Here is a 20,167-nt window from a genome sequence, read left to right as displayed (position 1 = left end):
GATGAATGCATTGAATGTGAGATGAATGAATCTTTGTGGGCTAGACTGCTTACTGTGGTAGAATTACATCCCCCTAACGATGTTCATGTCCTAATCCCTGGAACTTGTGCATATGTTATTTGACATGGTAAAAGAGACTTTCCAATGTGATTAAGTTAATAAATGTATGTTATTTTAAGCTACTAAATTTGTGGTATTTATTAGAAGAGCAATAGAAACAAATACCTCTTGTCTTTGGAATTGCCTTTCCCCTGGGAACACTGGCCATTTTCAAAGGAAGAGCCGTCTGCATCTTACCAGTCTGAGAATCTGCCTGATAAGTTTGACAGACTCATGTGGTCCAGAGGGCACAACCTGGTGAATGTTCCTTGTATATCTGATAAGATTCAGGCAAGAGATAGAAAGCACACCAATAATGTGAATGTTGATAATTTAATATTTAAAAATTAGTTAAAAATGGTCAACTACTTATAATGGAAAACTAGACTCTATACTAAAACAGCTTATGTAGGAAGCCTCTACAAATGTACTGTCTTTAGTGGGATTGGGTAAAGAGAATGAGAAAGAGAGAGAGAGAAGGGCAAGAAATACACTAAGAACTTGGAAGAATCACCTCCCGCTCCTAAGACTGAGATCTCACTGGAGAGGGCATAGCTATGGTTCACTGGGTGGCAAAGAAGTTCACTGGAGTCAGTGGACCGGAGTTTATCTGTATGTAGTTATCAACTGAAGTAATGGCAGATTGGGGCTTGTCTACAGGAAGCTGTCCTTGAGGGTTCCTGAGAAACTCAATGGGCCTCCAGCATGTCACTAGCAGGCACACCACAGAAGGAAGAAAATACACTAGAATTAGGAAGTGAAACCCCTTCCTTTACCATGACATACAATGTCCATCTGGTGCCCTCTCTTGCCAACTAAGATTAGACAAGCTGGCAAAAGAAATTTGTACAGGGTCCAGATCCAGTAAAACCTAGGCCAAGGAGGATAAATGTCGAGGGAGAGGAATAAATCGGTAACTAACACGGTACACTCCATTTTTTTTTCTGTCCATACTTTTATTGTCTTTATCTGAAAATCTTCATAGAAAATTGTTTGGTTTAGCTCTCAGCAGCCTGCTCCTGAGCTCTTGAGGGGGCTTGCCTTCTTTTGAGCTACCCGATCTTTCTTCTGAGCAAGGGACATTTTGGGACGATTCCACCTCTTTTTAACTTCTTTCTTGGGCTTCTTTTCATAGACTGGATTCTCTCGTATAGCAGCATGAGCTTTCCTGTACGTCTCCATCATGTCTGGAGTTACTCTGTTCTTTATGTATTGAGAGAACTGTTTCTTGTAATTATCTTCATCTTACATGTAATCTGCAACATTCTGCAACATTCTGGCCCACAATGTGCTTCACGTGTAGTTCTACATTAAATTCCTTGCTTTCAGAATCATAACCAGGGAATCATTTGGTACTGTGAGGGATAGACAAGCCTCCATCCACAGCTCCCTTCAGGGTGCCAAAAACTTTATTGCCAGTGGTAGTTCTGGCAAGGCCTGCATCCAAATAGCAGGTAAAGGCACCCGGCAGACCATCAATGCTTTCCATATTGTATTCATCGCCAGTTGCCTCCACTTGGCCTTCATAGATCTTGTCCATGCCCAACCTATTGAGTAGCCTGCAGGCCAGCAGGAGGCCAGTACAATACGCTGCAACATAATTTGTCAGGCCAGCGTTCATACCATATTTTGGCAGTTCGTGTGCATATGCTGCACAGACTATTATATCCCTGTCTATACGGGCATAAGCAATCTGACAAATGATATCTCTGTTTGTTACATGAACTATCATCCTGTATTTGGGTGTTTTATATTTATTTTTATCCTGTATCACTAAGTGTTTCCAAGGATGGTATTCAGTTTTACCCTTTCCTCATCTTCTAAATTTCACTTGGTATCTCTTAAAGCAGGCCTTATTCTTAACAACTTTAACAAACTGTGGAACAAAGACCTGCAGGCCCAGCAGCACTAGGGGGTGGAAAGGGCCACAGCCAATACACTCCTTTTATTAGTCAGCTTCTGTTTCCTTTTACACAACAATGAAACAACTCTGTTTCCACCTAACAAAGCAAAGCTATTCTTTATACAAGTAAAAAAGGTTTGACACTTTCCTTACGAGGAGATATACATTTCCAGTAGTTGTTGTATAAATTACTTGCCAGCTGTATTAATTAATCCTTAAATTCACTTGAACTGCAAGTGAATACTCTTAAAGAGTAAACTAAAGTAATCCTTGATAATAAGGAGAGCCTTTTTTGCTATCCTCCCCATTTTTATTCTTATACCTTTTGGAATACAGATGGGGGTAATTACATTTGCAATAGTCATTTTATGACCATGATATAGCAAAAACAAAAGATGTTCAAGAGAATCCTAAAGACCTGAGTTTTGACATTGTTGAGTCTTGAATTAATATTTACATAGCGTATTTCTGGACTTCTTGCTTTATAATACAGATAAAACTTTATTTTTAAAAACAATATTGGGTTTGTTGATATTTGTGGCCAAATGCATTTCTTCTGGATAGTCTTGTAAAACAAACTGAAAAGCCAGTGAAAGTAATTATATTGAGAGAAAGCACATTGAAAGTAAAATTCTGTCATGAAATGATGCTATCAAATGTTATACAATATCAGTGGCATATGTTTACAATAACATTTACAAATATGTCAAATATCTGTACAAAAATGTGTAGATACTTTGGTTTATTCTTGTATTAAAATACTAATTCAGAGTATAAATTAACCCTTGCTTATGTGTGCTACATATATATGTGGAGATGACTTTGGCAACATTTGGTTATATTTATCATTGAAAACACAAGCAATGGGAGAAGTGGTGTTTCGTTGATTTAATTTTATAGGACATATGGATTTGAAAACTTTCACTGAGATCAGCAGTGACCTATTAATGTTATGGAAGGGTGTTATGTAAATAATAGGTATTCCAGTTGGGTAGCTATCCACACTCTGATTTGTTCATGGAAAACATTTGATAATCAGCAGTGAAACTACTAGACAAGAGGAATGATGACAGCATGATGGGAGAATAGGAGTTTCCAATGCACACCCCTCTGTATTAGTCTGTTTTCACAGTGCTATAAAGATACTACATGAAACTAGGTAATTTATAAAGGAAAGAAGTTGGTAAGGAGCCAAGATGGCCGAATAGGAACAGCTCCGGTCTACAGCTCCCAGCGTGAGTGACACAGAAGACGGGTGATTTCTGCATTTCCATCTGAGGTACCAGGTTCATCTCACTAGGGAGTGCCAGACAGTGGGTGCAGGACAGTGGGTGCAGTGCACTGTGCGCAGGCCAAAGCAGGGCGAGGCATTGCCTCACTTGGGAAGCACAAGGGGTCAGGGATTCCCTTTGCTAGTCAAAGAAAGGGGTGACAGACGGCACCTGGAAAATCTGGTCACTCCCACCCTAATACTGTGCTTTTCCAACGGGCTTAAAAAATGGCACACCAGGAGATTATATCCCGCACATGGCTCAGAGGGTCCTACGACCATGGAGTCTCACTGATTGCTAGCACAGCAGTCTGAGATCAAACTGCAAGGTGGCAGCGAGGCTGGGGGAGGGGTGCCCGCCATTGCCCAGGCTTGCTTAGGTAAACAAAGCAGCCAGAAAGCTCGAACTGGGTGGAGCCCACCACAGCTCAAGGAGGCCTGCCTGCCTCTGTAGGCTCCACCTCTGGGGGCAGGGCACAGACAAACAAAAAGACAGCAGTAACCTCTGCAGACTTAAATGTCCCTGTCTGACAGCTTTAAAGAGAATAGTGGTTCCCCCAGCATGCAGCTGGAGATCTGAGAACGGGCAGACTGTCTCCTCAAGTGGTGCCCTGACCCCTGAGCAGCCTAACTGGGAGGCATCCGCAGTAGGGGCAGATTGACACCTCACATGGCCAAGTACTCCTCTGAGACAAAACTTCCAGAGGACTGATCAGGCAGCAACATTTGCGGTTCACGAAAATCCGCTGTTCTACAGCCATCGCTGTTCTGCAGCCACTGCTGCTGATACCCAGGCAAACAGGGTCTGGAGTGGACCTCCAGCAAACTCCAACAGACCTGCAGCTGAGGGTCCTGTCTGTTAGAAGGAAAACTAACAAACAGAAAGGACATCCACACCAAAAACACATCTGTACTTCACCATCATCAAAGACCAAAAGTAGATGAAACCACAAAGATGGCGAAAAAACAGAGCAGAAAAACTGGAAACTCAAAAAAGCAGAGCTCCTCTCCTCCTCCAAAGGAACGCAGTTCCTCACTAGTAACAGAACAAAGCTGGATGGAGAGTGACTTTGATGAATTGAGAGAAGAAGGCTTCAGAAGATCAAACTACTCCAAGCTACAGGAGGAAATTCAAACCAATGGCAAAGAAGTTAAAAACTTTGAAAAAAAATTAGATGAATGTATAACTAGAATAACCAATGCAGAGAAGTGCTTAAAGGAGCTAATGGAGCTGAAAGCCAACGCTCGAGAACTACGTGAAGAATGCAGAAGCCTCAGGAGCCGATGTGATCAACTGGAAGAAAGGGTATCAGTGATGGAAGATGAAATGAATGAAATGAAGCAAGAAGGGAAGTTTAGAGAAAAAAGAATAAAAAGAAACGGACAAAGTCTCCAACAAATATGGGACTATGTGAAAAGACCAAATCTACGTCTGATTGGTGTACCTGAAAGTGATGGGGAGAATGGAACCAAGTTGGAAAACACTCTGCAGGATATTATCCAGGAGAACTTCCCCAATCTAGCAAGGCAGGCCAACATTCAGATTCAGGAAATACAGAGAACGCCACAAAGATACTCCTCGAGAAGAGCAACTCCAAGACACATAATTGTCAGATTCACCAAAGTTGAAATGAAGGAAAAAATGTTAGGGGCAGCCAGAGAGAAAGATCACATTACCCACAAATGGAAGCCCATCAGACTAACAGCGGATCTCTTGGCAGAAACTCCACAAGCCAGAAGAGAGTGGGGGCCGATATTCAACATTCTTAAAGAAAAGAATTTTCAACCCAGAATTTCATATCCAGCCAAACTAAGCTTCATAAGTGAAGGAGAAATAAAATACTTTACAGACAAGCAAATGCTGAGAGATTTTGTCACCACCAGGCCTGTCCTACAAGAGCTCCTGAAGGAAGCACTAAACATGGAAAGGAACAACCAGTACCAGCCACTGCAAAAACATGCCAAATTGTAAAGACCATCAAGGCTAGGAAGAAACTGCATCAACTAACGAGCAAAATAACCAGCTAACATCATCATGACAGGATCAAATTCACACATAACACTAATAACTTTAAATGTAAATGGGCTAAATGCTCCAATTAAAAGACACAGACTGGAAAATTGGATGAAGAGTCAAGACCCATCAGTGTGTTGTATTCAGGAAACCCATCTCACGTGCAGAGACACACATAGGCTCAAAATAAAGGGATGGTGGAAGATCTACCAAGCAAATGGAAAACAAAAAAAGGCAGGGGTTGCAATCCTAGTCTCTGATAAAACAGACTTTAAACCAACAAAGATCGAAAGAGACAAAGAAGGCCATTATATAATGGTAAAGGGATCAATTCAACGAGAAGAGCGAACTATCCTAAATATATATGCACCCAATACAGGAGCACCCAGATTCATAAAGCAAGTCCTTAGAGACCTACAAAGAGACTTAGACTCCCACACAATAATAATGGGAGACTTTAAGACCCCACTGTCAACATTAGACCGATCAATGAGACAGAAAGTTAACAAGGATACCCAGGAATTGAACTCAGCTCTGCACCAAGCAGACCTAATAGACATCTACAGAACTCTCCACCCCAAATCAACAGAATATACATTTTTTTCAGCATCACACCACACCTATCCCAAAATTGACCACATAGTTGGAAGTAAAGCAGTCCTCAACAAATGTAAAAGAAAAGAAATTATAACAAACTATCTCTCAGACCACAGTGCAATCAAACTAGAACTCAGGATTAAGAAACTCACTCAAAACTGCTCAACTACATGGAAACTGAACAACCTCCTCCTGAATGACTACTGGGTACATAACAAAATGAAGGCAGAAATAAAGATGTTCTTTCAAATCAACGAGAACAAAGACACAACATACCAGAATCTCTGGGACCCATTCAAAGCAGTGTGTAGAGGGAAATTTATAGCACTAAATGCCCACAAGAGAAAGCAGCAAAGATCTAAAATTGACACCCTAACATCATAATTAAAAGAACTAGAGAAGCAAGAGCAAACACATTCAAAAGCTAGCAGAAGGCAAGAAATAACTAAAATCAGTGCAGAACTGAAGGAAACAAAGACACAAAAAACCCTTCAAAGAATTAATGAATCCAGGAGCTGGTTTTTTGAAAAGATCAACAAAACTGATAGACCACTAGCAAGACTAATAAAGAAGAAAATAGAGAAGAATCAAATAGATGCAATAAAAAATGATAAAGGGGATATCACCACCAATCCCACAGAAATACAAACTACCATCAGAGAATACTACAAACACCTCTACGCAAATAAACTAGAAAATCTTGAAGAAATGGATAAATTCCTTGACACATACCCTCTCCCAAGACTAAACCAGGAAGAAGTTGAATCTCTGAATAGACCAATAACAGGATCTGAAATTGTGGCAATAATCAATAGCTTACCAACCAAAAAGATTCCAGCACCAGATGGATTCACAGGCGAAATCTACCAGAGGTACAAGGAGGAGCTGGTACCATTCCTTCTGAAACTATTCCAATCAATAGAAAAAGAGGGAATCCTCCCTAACTCATTTTATGAGGCCAGTATCATCCTGATACCAAAGCCAGGCAGAGATACAACCAAAAAAGAGAATTTTAGACCAATATCCTTGATGAACATTGATGCAAAAATCCTCAATAAAATACTGGCAAACTGAATCCAGCAGCACATCAAAAAGCTTATCCACCATGATCAAGTGGGCTTCATCCCTGGGATGCAAGGCTGGTTCAATATACGCAAATCAATAAATGTAATCCAGCATATAAACAGAACCAAAGACAAAAACCACATAATTATCTCAATAGATGCAGAAAAGGCCTTTGACAAAATTCAACAACTCTTCGTGCTAAAAACTCTCAATAAATTAGGTATTGATGGGACATATCTCAAAATAATAAGAGCTATATATGACAAACCCACAGCCAATATCATACTGAATGGACAAAAACTGGAAGCATTCCCTTTGAAAACTGGCACAAGACAGGGATGCCCTCTCTCACCACTCCTATTCAACATAGTGTTGGAAGTTCTGGCCAGGGCAATTAGGCAGGAGAAGGAAATAAAGGGTATTCAATTAGGAAAAGAGGAAGTCAAATTGTCCCTGTTTGCAGACGATATGATTGTATATCTAGAAAACCCCATTGTCTCAGCCCAAAATCTCCTTAAGCTGATAAGCAACTTCAGCAAAGTCTCAGGATACAAAATCAATGTACAAAAATCACAAGCATTCTTATACACCAATAACAGGCAAACAGAGAGCCCAATCATGAGTGAACTCCCATTCACAATTGCTTCAAAGAGAATAAAATACCTAGGAATCCACCTTACAAGGGACGTGAAGGACCTCTTCAAGGAGGACTACAAACCACCGCTCAATGAAATAAAAGAGGATACAAACAAATGGAAGAATATTCCATGCTCGTTGGTTGGAAGAATCAATATTGTGAAAATGGCCATACTGCCCAAGGTAATTTATAGATTCAATGCCATCCCCATCAAGCTACCAATGACTTTCTTCACAGAATTGGAAAAAACTACTTTAAAGTTCATATGGAACCAAAAAAGAGCCCGCATCGCCAAGTCAATCCTAAGCCAAAAGAATAAAGCCGGAGGCATCATGCTACCTGTCTTCAAACTATACTACAAGGCTACAGTAACCAAAACAGCATGGTACTGGTACCAAAACAGAGATATAGATCAATGGAACAGAACAGAGCCCTCAGAAATAATGCTGTGTATCTACAACTACCTGATCTTTGACAAACCTGACAAAAACAAGCAATGGGAAAGGGATTCCCTATTTAATAAATGGTGCTGGAACCTGGCTAGCCATATGTAGAAAGCTGAAACTGGATCCCTTCCTTACACCTTATACAAAAATTCATTCAAGATGGATTAAAGACTTAAATGTTAGACCTAAAATCATAAAAACTCTAGAAGAAAACCTAGGCAATACCATTCAGGACATAGGCATGGGCAAGGACTTCATGTCTAAAACACCAAAAGCAATGGCAACAAAAGCCAAAATTGACAAATGGGATCTCATTGAACTAAAGAGCTTCTGCACAGCAAAAGAAACTACCATCAGAGTGAACAGGCAACCTAGAAATTGGGAGAAAATTTTCGCAACCTACTCATCTGACAAAGGGCTAATATCCAGAATCTACGATGAACTCAAACAAATTTACAAGAAAAAACAAACAACCCCATCAAAAAGTGGGCAAAGGATATGAAAAGACACTTCTCAAAAGAAGACATTTATGCAGCCAAAAAACACATGAAAAAATGCTCATCATCACTGGCCATCAGAGAAGTGCAAATCAAAACCACAATGAGATACCATCTCACACCAGTTAGAATGGCAATCATTAAAAAGTCAGGAAACAACAGGTGCTGGAGAGGATGTGGAGAAATAGGAACACTTTTACACTGTTGGTGGGACTATAAACTAGTTCAACCATTGTGGAAATCAGTGTGGCGATTCCTCAGGGATCTAGATCTAGAAATACCATTTGACCCAGCTGTCCCATTACTGGGTATATACCCAAAGGATTATAAATCGTGCTGCTATAAAGACACATGCACACGTATGTTTATTGCGGCACTACTCACAATCCCAAAGACTTGGAACCAACCCAAATGTCCAACAACGATAGACTGGATTAAGAAAATATGGCACATATACACCATGGAATGCTATGCAGCCATAAAAAATGATGAGTTCATGTCCTTTGTAGGGACATGGATGAACCTGGAAATCATCATTCTCAGCAAACTATCACAAGGACCAAAAACCAAACACCGCATGTTCTCACTCATAGGTGGGAATTGAATAATGAGAACACATGGACACAGGAAGGGGAACATCACGCTCTGGGGACTGTTGTGGGTTGGGGATGGGGGGAGGGATAGCATTAGGAAATATACCTAATGCTAAATGACGAGTTAATGGGTGAGTACACCAACATGGCACATGTATACATATGTAACAAACCTGCACATTGTGCACATGTACCCTAAAACTTAAAGTATAATAATAATAAAATAAAATAAAAAAGAAAAAGGAAAGAAGTTTAACTGACTCACAGTCCCACATGGCTAGGGAGGCCTCAGGAAACTTACAATCATGGCAGAAGGTGGAGGAGAAGCAAGTATTTTCTTCACAAGGTAGCAGGAGAGAGAGAGAGAGAATGAATGAATGCAGGCTAAACTGCCACTTTTAAAACCATCAGATCTCATGAGAACTCCCTGACTATCATGAGAATAGCATGGGGGAAACCACCGCCATGATCCAGTCTCCTCCCACTAGGTCCTCCCTCAACATGTGAGAATTACAATTTGAGATGAGATTTGGGTAGGGACAGAGCCAAACCATATCACCTTCACAGAAACATCAGTTGAAACAACCATCTGTGCATAAAAATATGTTCACAAGTGCTAAGGTTTCCAGATAAGAGATTACAGTATCTACATGGAGCACATAAATAAGAAAAGATGCATTAAAGAGGGTAGGAAGGACAGTTTCACCTTACTGGCATAACCCCTCACCCCAACCTGAGCAGGATAGTGCAGAGAAATGTGTTGGGAAAGGAAGATGAAGTAAGGACCTCACTTTGCCTCAGAGTCATGTCACCAGGCCCAACCCAGTGAACCCCAGTGCCAGGATGTACCCAACAAACCTACACTTCAAGCTTGTCATAGCACCAGGTCACCCTGGCAGATCCAGGCTTCAGGCCAACACCAGTGGGTACAGGCTCCAGTACTGCCCTTACAGGCAAGTAACTTTTGTCTGTAGCACTGTCTGTAGCAGGGATGGCTACAGACTCTAGTATGGCCACTGAAGACCCAGGCAAAAAGCCGGTACTTGCAGATCCACGCTCCAGGCCTGTCCCAACACCAAGCCATCCTCAGTAGACTGAGGTACCAGTCTGGCCCTTGCAGATTCAGGCTCCAGGTCCAACAAAGTGCTAGGCCAGCCCCTGCAGACTCAGGCTTCAGGCCAGCACCTGTGGACACAGGCAACAGGCCCACCTGCCCACTGACTCAGGAACCTGGCCAACCTGACCAAGGATTCAGCAGTAAGCCTACCTGACCTGTGGACCTCACCAGTTTGCCTACCAACTGAATATCTTGGTGGGCTGAGTAATGATGGATGTTCCCTGCTGAAGCTTGTATGTAAAGAGTAGAATAAGAGCCTGTTCCTTCAAATGCACAGACACCAATGAAAGACAGCAATTATGAAAAATCAGGAAAAAGTCACACCACTAAAAGAATAAAATAAAGCATCAAGAACTAACCCTAATGAAATGGAGATCTATGAATAGCCTGACAAAGAACCATTGTCTTAAAGAAGCTTAGTGAGCTACAAGAGAACAGAGATGGGCAAGTAAACAAAATCAGGAAAACAATACATGAAGAAAATGAGAAGTTCAACAAGAAGATAGAATGTATAAAATAAAACCAAACAGAAATTGTGGAGCTGAAGGACACAATGACTGAACTAAAAAATTCCACAGAGAACTCTTAATGGCAGACTTGATCTAGCAGGAGACAAAAATCAGTGAACTCAAAGACAGGTTATTTGAAATTACCCAGTTAGAGAAACAAAAAGAAAAAATGAAAAAGAGTAAAGAAAGCCTGTGGGATACAATCAAACAGAACAATATATGAATAATGAAGTTCCAGAGGAGCATAGAAAAAGAATGGGACAGAAAACTACTTAAAAACATAACTACAGAAGAATTCCTGAATTTGGAAAGGAACACAAACCTCCAGATCCATGAAGCTCAAATAGCCTAAAATAGATTAAACACAAATGGATAGTCACCAAAAACATTATAATCAAATTCTTTCTGTTTTTAATTGTACTTTAAGTTCTGGGATACATGTGCAGAGCGTGCAGGTTTGTTACAGAGGTATACATGAGCCAAGGTGGTTTGCTGCACCCATCAACCCGTCATCTACATTAGGTATTTCTCCTAAAGCTATCCCTCCCCTAGCCTTCCACCCCCACACAGGCCCTGGAGTGTGATGTTCCCCTCCCTGTGTCCATGTGTTCTCATTGTTCATCTCCCACTTCTGAGTGAAAACATGCGGTGTTTGGTTTTCTGTCCTTGTGTTAGTTTGCTGAGAATAATGGTTTCCAGCTTCATCCATGTCCCTGCAAAGGACATGAACTCATCCTTTTTTATGGCTGCGTAGTATTCCATGGTGTGTATGTGCCACATTTTCTTTATCCAGTTTGTCATTGATGGGCATTTGGGTTGGTTCCAAGTCTTTGCTATTGTGAACAATGCTGCAATAAACATATGTGTGCATGTGTCTTTATAGTAGAATGATTTATAATCCTTTGAGTATATACCCAGTAATGGAATTGCTGAGTCATATAGTATTTCTGGTTCTAGATCTTTGAGGAATTGCCACACTGTCTTCCACAATGGTTGAACTAATTTACACTCCCACCAGCAGTGTAAAATGTTCCTATTTCTCCACATCCTCTCCAGCATCTGTTGTTTCCTGACTCTTTAATGATTGCCATTCTAACTGGCATGAGATGGTATCTCATTGTGGTTTTGATTTGCATTTCTGTAATGACCACTGATAATGAACTTTTTTTCCTATGTTTGTTGGCTGCATAAATGTCTTCTTTTGAGAAGTGTCTGTTCATATCATTTGCCCACTTTTTGATGCAGTTGTTTGTTTTTTTCTTGTAAATTTGTTTAAGTTCTTTGTAGATTCTGGATATTAGCCCTTTTTCAGATGGATATATTGCAAAAATTTTCTCCCATTCCGTAGGCTGCCTGTTCACTCTGATGATAATTTCTTTTTCTGTGCAGAAGCTCTTTAGTTTAATTAGATCCCATTTGTCTATTTTGGGTTTTGTTGCCATTACTTTTGGTGTTTTAATCATGAAGTCTTTGCCAATGCCTATGTCCTGAATGGTATTGCTTAGGTTTTCTTCTTGGGTTTTTATGCTTTTAGGTCTTACCTTTAAGTCTTGTATAATCAAATTCCTAAACGTAAACAACAAAGAGAATTTGAAAGTAGTAAGATAAAAACAACTGATTGCGTACTAGGGAACAATCATAACATGGTCAGTGGATTTTTCATCAGAAAGTTTGCAGGCCAGGAGACAGTGGGATGATATATTTTAAATGCTGAAAGAAAAAAAATGTCAACCAAGAATATTATACCTTCCAAAGCTTCCTTCAGAAATAAAGGAAAGGTAAATAATTTCCCAGGTGAGCAAAAATTATGGGAGTTCATCACCACTATACCTGACTTAAAAGAAACACTAGAGGGATTTCATCAAAGAGAAATGAAAGCAATAAGTAAAAATATGACAACACATGAAAGTATAACATTGACTATAAGGAATATAGTCAAAGTTAGAATATTTGAATATTATAATGATAGTGCATACATCACTTGTAACTCTAATAATAAAGAGGTTAAAAGTATTTAACAATAGCTACAACAATTTGTTAATGATATATAATATCAACAGTTATGTGCACAGGGCCAAGATGGCTGACTAGAAGCAGCAGCGGTGATGGGAGGCTCCCATCCAAAAAAACCAAAACAGCAGGTGAATTTTGTACTGGCAACCGAGGTATCCAGGTTCTGTCATCAGGACTGACTAGGCAGCTGGCATGACCCATGAAGAGGAAGGAAGAGCAGTGTGTTGCCACAGCCCACCTGAGAGCCACTGACTCAGGACTGATAATAATAGTCTCTCGGACCACAGTGTAGTCAAATTAGAACTCAGGATTAAGAAACTTACTCAGAACCACACAACTACATGGAAATTGAACAACCTGCTCCTGAATGACTCATGGGTAAATAATGAAGTTAAGGCAGAAATCAAGAAGTTCTTTGAAACTAATGAGAACAAAGAGATAATGTACCAGAATCTCTGGGACACAACTAAAGCAGTATTAAGAGGGAAATTTATAGCACTAAATACCCACAAGGGAAAGATAGAAAGATCTCAAATCGACACCCTCACATCACAATTAAAGCAACTAGAGAAGCAAGAGCAAACAAATCCAAAAGCTAGCAGAAGACAAGACATAACTAAGATCAGAGCAGAACTGAAAGAGATAGAGACATGAAAAACTCTGCAAAAAAATCAATGAATCCAGGAGCTGTTTGTTTTGAAAAAATTAACAAAATAGATAGACCACTAGCTACACTAATAAAGAAGAAAAGAGAGAAGAATGAAATAGACACAATAAAAATAATAAAGGGGATATCACCACTGACCCCACAGAAATACAAACAATCATCAGAGAATACTATAAATACCTCTGTGCAAATAAACTAGAAAATCTAGAAAAAATGGATAAATTCCTGGACACATGTACCCTCCCAAGACTAAACAATGAAGAAATCATATCCCTGAATAGACCAATAACAAGTTCTGAAATTGAGGCGGTAATTAATAGCCTACTAACCAAAAAAAAAAAAAAAAAAAAAAAAGCCCAGGACCAGATGGATTCACAGCCGAATTCTACCAGAGGTACAAAGAGGAGCTGGTACTATTCCTTCTGAAACTATTCCAAACAGTTGAAAAGGAGGGACTCCTCCCTAACTTGTTTTATGAGGCCAGCATCACCCTAATACCAAAACCTGGTGAAGACACAACAAAAAAGAAAACTTCAGGCCAATGTCCTTGATGAACATTCATGCGAAAACCCTCAATAAAATGCTGGCAAACTGAATCCAGCAGCACATCAAAAAGCTTATCCACCACAAGTAGGTTCCATCCCTGGGATGCAAGGCTGCTTTAAGATATGCAAATGAAGAAATGTAATCCATCACATAAACAGAAGCAATGACAAAAACCACACGATTATCTCAATAGATGCAGAAAAGACATTCAATAAAATCCAATATCCCTTCATGTTAAAAACTCTCAATAAACTAGGTATTGATGGAACATATCTCAAAATGATAAGAGCCATTTATAACAAACCAACAGCCAATATCATACTGAATGGGCAAAAGTTGGAAGCATTCCCTTTAAAAACCAGCATGAGACAAAAATGCCCTCTCACATCACTCCTATTCAATGTGGTATTGGAAGTTCTGGCCAGGGCCATCAGGCAAGAGAAAGAATTAAAGGGTATTCAGATAGGAAGAGAGAAAGTCAAATTGTCTCTTTTTGAAGATGACATGCTTGTATATTTAGAAAACCCTATCGTCTCAACCCCAAAACTCCTTAAGCTGATAAGCAACCTCAGCAAAGTCTCAGGATACAAAATCAGTGTGCAAAAATCACAAGCATTTCTATACACCAACAATAGATAGGCAGAGAGCCAAATCATGAGTGAACTCCCATTCACAATTGCTACAAAGAGAATAAAATACCTAGGAATACAGTTAACAAGGGATGTGAGGGACCTCTTCAATGAGAACTACAAACCATCACTCAAGGAAATAAGAGAAGACACAAACAAATGGAAAAACATCCCATCCTCATGGATAGGAAGAATCAATATCATGAAAATGGCCATACTGCCCAAAGTAATTTATAGATTCAGTGCTATCCCCATCAAGCTACCATTGACATTCTTCACAGGTTTAGAAAAAACTACTTTAAACTCCATGCAGATCTAAAAAAGAGCTGGTATAGCCAAGACAATCCTAAGCAAAAAGAACAAAGCTGAGGCATCATGCTACTTGACTTCACACTATACTGCAAGAATACAGAAACCAAAACAGCATGGTACTGGTACCAAAACAGACATATAGACTAATGGAACAGAACAGAGACCTCAGAAATTACACCACACATCTACAACCATCTCATCTTTGACAAACCTGACAAAAACAAGCAATGGGGAAAGGATTCCCTATTTAATAAGTGATGCTGGGAAAACTGGCTAGCCATATGCAGAAAACTGAAACTGGACCCCTTACTTATGCATTATACAAAAATTAACTCAAGATGGATTAGACACTTAAATGTAAAACTTCAAACCATAAAAGCCATAGAAGAAAACCTAGACAATATCATTCAGGACCTTGGCATGGACAAAGATTTCATGACAAAAATGCCAAAAGCAATTGAAACAAAAACCAGACAAATGGGATCTAATTAAACTAAAGAGCTTCTGCACAGCAAAATAAACTATCATCAGAGTGAACAGGTGACCTACAGAATGGGAGAAAAATGTTGTAATCTACCCATCTGACAAAGGTCTAATATCCAGAATCTACAAGGAACTTAAACAAATTTACAAGAAAAACAAACAATCCCATCAAAAAGTGGGCAAAGGATATGAACAGACACTTCTCAAAAGAAGACATTTATGCAGCTAACAAACATATGAAAAAAGCTCAACATCACTGATCATTAGAGAAATGAAAATCAAAACTACAATGAGATACCATCTTATGCCAGTCAGAATGGTGATTATTAAAAAGTCAAGAAACAACAGATGGTGGTGAGGCTGTGGAAAAGTAGGAATGCTTTTACACTGTTGGTGGGAAAGTAAATTAGTTTAACCATTGTGGGAGACAGTGTGGCAATTCCTCAAGGATCTAGAACCAGAAATACTATTTGACCCAACAATCCCATTACTGATTATATATTGAAAGGCATATAAATCATCCTATTATAAAGACATATGCACACATATATTTACTGCAGCAGTATTTACAATAGCAAAGACACGGAACCAACCCAAATGCCAATCAATTATAGACTGGATAAAGAAAATGTGGCACATATACACCATGGAATACTATGCAGCCTTGAAAAGGAATGAGAACATGACCTTTGCCGGGTCTTGGATGAAGCTGGTAGCCATCATCTTCATTAAACTAACACAGGAACAGAAAACAAAACACCTCATGTTCTCACTCATAAACAGGAGTTGAACAATGAGAACTCATGGACATAGGGAGGGGAAAAACACACACTGGGGCCTGTCTGGGGATAGAGCACGGGGGAGGGAGAGAATCAGGACAAATAATTAATGCATGTGGGGCTTTAAAACTAGATGATGGGTTGATCAGTGCAGCAAACCACTAAGGCATGTATCAAACCTGCACGTTCTGCACATGTATTCCAGAATTTAAAGTCAAATAAAAAAATTACAAAGTTATATAACATCAATAATATAAAATGTGGGGGTAGGATAACTTAAAATATTGAATTTTTATATGCAGTTGAGGTTATGTTCTTATTAGCTTAAAATAAACTGTTATAACTTCAGACATTTTATGTAAGCCTCATGATAACTACAAAGGTAAACAGATGTACACAATATAAAGCAAAAGGATTCGAAGCATAGCACTACAAAAAATCATCAAATCAAAAAGAAAGCAAGAGAGAAAGAAACAATGGATTCTACAAAACAACCAGAAAAAAATCAGCAAAATAGCAATAGTATATTCTTACCTATCAATGATTACTTTAAATGTAAGAGTATTAAATTCTTCAACCAAAACACATATAGTGTCTGAATGATTGAAACAAAAAACCACAAACCAAGATCCAAGTATATGCTGCCTACTAGAGGCACACTTTAGGTTTAAGGACACACATACATTGAATGGGAAGGGTTGGAAAGTATAATCCATGCAAATACTAAACAAAGTAGAGCAAGAGTGCTCTCTTTATATCAGGCAAAACAGACATTAAGTAAAAAACTGTCACAAGAGACAAAGAAGGTCATTATATAATGATAAAAGGGCTAGGTCAATGAAGAAATTAAGAAGGCAATTAAAACGTTTCTTGAAACAAATGAAAATGGAAATACAGCATACTAAAATCTATGGGATACAGTGAAAGCAGTGTCAAGAGAGAATTTTATATCAATAAATACCTACATCAAAATAGTAGAACGACTTAAATAACTTAAAAATGAAGCTCTGGGATCTAGAAAATTAAGAAAAAAACCAAAAGTTAGTAGGAAAGAAATTATGGAGATCAGAGGAGAAATAAATGAAATCATGACTAAGAAAATGCAGAAGATCAATGAAATGAAATGAAAAGTTGGATTTTTGAAAAGATAAAATCAACACACATTTAGCCAGACTAAGAAAAAATGATAGGAGACTCAAATAAATATAATCAGAAATGAAAAAGACATAACAACTGAGACCACAGAAATCCGAAGAATCATTAGAGGTTATTATGAATAACTATATGCCAACAAACTGAAAAACCTAGAAGAAATGGATAAATTCCTGCACACATACAACCCTGAGATTGAACTATGAATGATAAAGGGGCCAACTCATCAAAAGGATGTGATAATAGTAAAATTATCTGCACTCAACATTGGAGCACATAATTTGATATTAACAGATATCAAGGGAGAAATAGGCAGCAATACAGTAATAGTAAGGGACTTCAATACCACACTTTCAACAATGGATATATCATTCAGTCACAAATTCAGTAAGGAAACATTGGATTTGAACTGTACTTTAGGCCAAATGGACCTAACAGACATATACAGAACATTCCGTTCAACAGCAACAGACTACATATTTGTCACAAGCACACATGGATAATTTTCCAGAATTGATCATATGTTGGACTACAAAACAAGACTTAAAAAATTAAAGAGTGAAACTATATTAAGTATCTTTTTGAATCATAATGATATGAAAGTAGACATCAATGACTGGAGGAAAACTGGAAAATTCACAGATATATGAAAATTGAATGACACACTTCTGAACAACTAACAGGCCAAAGAAGAAATTAAAAGGGAAATCAAAAGATATCTTGAGATAAAAAAATGAAAAAAACTAACATATCAAAATTTATAAGATGCAGTGAATGCAATTCTAAGAGGAAAGTTTATAGCAATAAATGCCTACATCAAAAAAGAATGATCTGAAATAAACAAGCCCAAAGTTAACAAAGAAAGGGAAAGTAAAGATCAGAACAGGACACTGAAATAGAGACTAGAAAATTAATAGAAAGGATAAATGAAAATAAGAGTTGGGTTTTTAAAAAAAGATAAACAAAATTGACAAACCTGGGCTACACTGAGAAACAGAATGTACTCAAATAAAATTACAAATGAAAGAGGAGACACTATAACTGATACCATAGAAATTCAAAGGATCACAAGACACTATTGTGAACAGTTGTATACCAACAAATTGGATAACCTAGAACAGATTGATAGCTTCCTGGAATATACAACTTACCAAGACTGAATAATGAAGAAATAGGTAATTGAACAGACCAATAATGAGTAAGCAGCACACAGTTGGTTCATGCTTTTTTAATTCAGTCCACCAATTTAAGTGGAGAATTTGGTACATTTATATTCAAGGTTAAAATTGATATGTGAGGCTTTATTCCTGTCATAATGTTGTTACCTAGTTGTTTTGTGGAGTCTTTTTTTTCTTGTTTATCTTTGTGGTTTGGAGGAGTTCTGTCATGTTATAATTTGATTTCTTTATCTTTCTCCTTTGTCTAGTGTTTTATAAAACCTGTGAGTTTTTATACTTCTGTTTGTTTTTATGATGGTGAGTATTGACTTTTTGTTTTCATGTTTAGAACTCCTTTGAGCATTTCTTGTAGGACCAATCTAGTGGGGACCAGTTCCCTCAACAATTGCTTCTCTGGGAAGGACTTTTTTCTACTTCATTTGTGAAGGTTATTCTGACAGGCTATAAATTTATGGTTGATAGCTTTTTTTTAATTTCAGAATTCTGAAAATAAGTTCCCAATCTCTTCTAGCTTGTAAGGTTTCTGCTGAGAAGTCTGCTGTTAGTTTGATGGGCTTTCCTTCATATGTGACTAGATGCTTTTCTCTTGCTGATTTTAGGGATTTTTTCTCCACAGTGACAGCCTGATAACTGTATGGCATGATGAAGTTCATCTTGTAATTTAATTACTGGTGTTCTTTGGGCCTCTTCTATCTGGATGTTTACATATCTTGGAAGTCTAGGGAAGTTTCATCAATTATTTCTTTAAATAGATTTTCCAAACAGTTTGCTTTATTTCTCCCTTGGGAATACCAAGGATTCTTAAGTTTAGACACTTTATTTAGTCCTATACTTCTCAAAGGCTTTGTTTATTGTTTTTATTTTTGTCTGTCTGGATTAATTCAAAAGACCTGTCTTCAAGTTCTGAAATTCGCTTCTGCTTGATTTAGCCTATTATGGAAGTTTTCAACTATATTTTATAATTTTTTAATGCATTTTTTATTTCCAGAAGTTTTATTTTTTTTCCTTAAAGGATATCTATCTGTTTGGTAAATTTCTCATTCATATTCTGAATTGATCTTCTGATTTCTTTGTATTGATTTTAAGATTACTCTTGGATCTCATTGAGTTTCATTAACATCAATACTTTGAATTCTTTATCTTGCATTTCACAAATTTTATTTCAGTTAGGATCCATTGCTAGAGAGTTAGTGTAATCCTTTGGGGTGTGTCATAACACTCTGCTTTTTCATATTCCAGTATTTTTATGCTTATACTTCTCCTCTAGAGAAACAGTCACTTCTTATTTTTGAATTCATTTCCATTGTGACAGGACTTTGTTTCCTTTAGGGTGTGATTATAATGTATGCTGAGTAGGGGTGTTTGGCTTTGCTTCTGGGTATGTTTGGTAGTGAAGAATCTATGAATTTTTTGATTATAGGTAGACTTAGTGTGATGGCTTTCTCAAATATTGGTTGTAGTGGTGGTGTACCAGGCGGGTGAGCAGGCTCACAGCTTCCTGAGAAGCTGGAGTGGCAGAGGTCACTGGATTGTGTAGACTGACCTCCAGGACAGTAGGTCACACTTGCAGGTAAGATCTGGCTGCAGTGGTGCAATAGGTTTTATGTTTGATCTTTGTTTATCAGAAAAAGCGCTCTGGTGTCCCAGGCATAGGCTTGGCT

General features: G+C 38.3%; 1 protein-coding gene and 1 pseudogene across 4 annotated transcripts in view; one reads left to right on the top strand and one right to left on the bottom strand.

The window, feature by feature from the left end:
* Positions 1–20,167, top strand: part of STPG2 (sperm tail PG-rich repeat containing 2) — a 718,556-nt gene that overhangs the window by 126,718 nt on the left and 571,671 nt on the right. The window lies entirely within an intron of this gene.
* Positions 461–1,846, bottom strand: LOC103783521 (large ribosomal subunit protein uL18-like; annotated as a pseudogene).

Source organism: Pan paniscus, chromosome 3 (assembly GCF_029289425.2).
Source record: "Pan paniscus chromosome 3, NHGRI_mPanPan1-v2.0_pri, whole genome shotgun sequence".
Classification (NCBI taxonomy): Eukaryota; Metazoa; Chordata; class Mammalia; order Primates; family Hominidae; genus Pan; species Pan paniscus.
The sequence above is the reverse complement of the archived record's forward strand: the minus strand, read 5'-3'. Positions and strand labels throughout refer to the sequence as shown.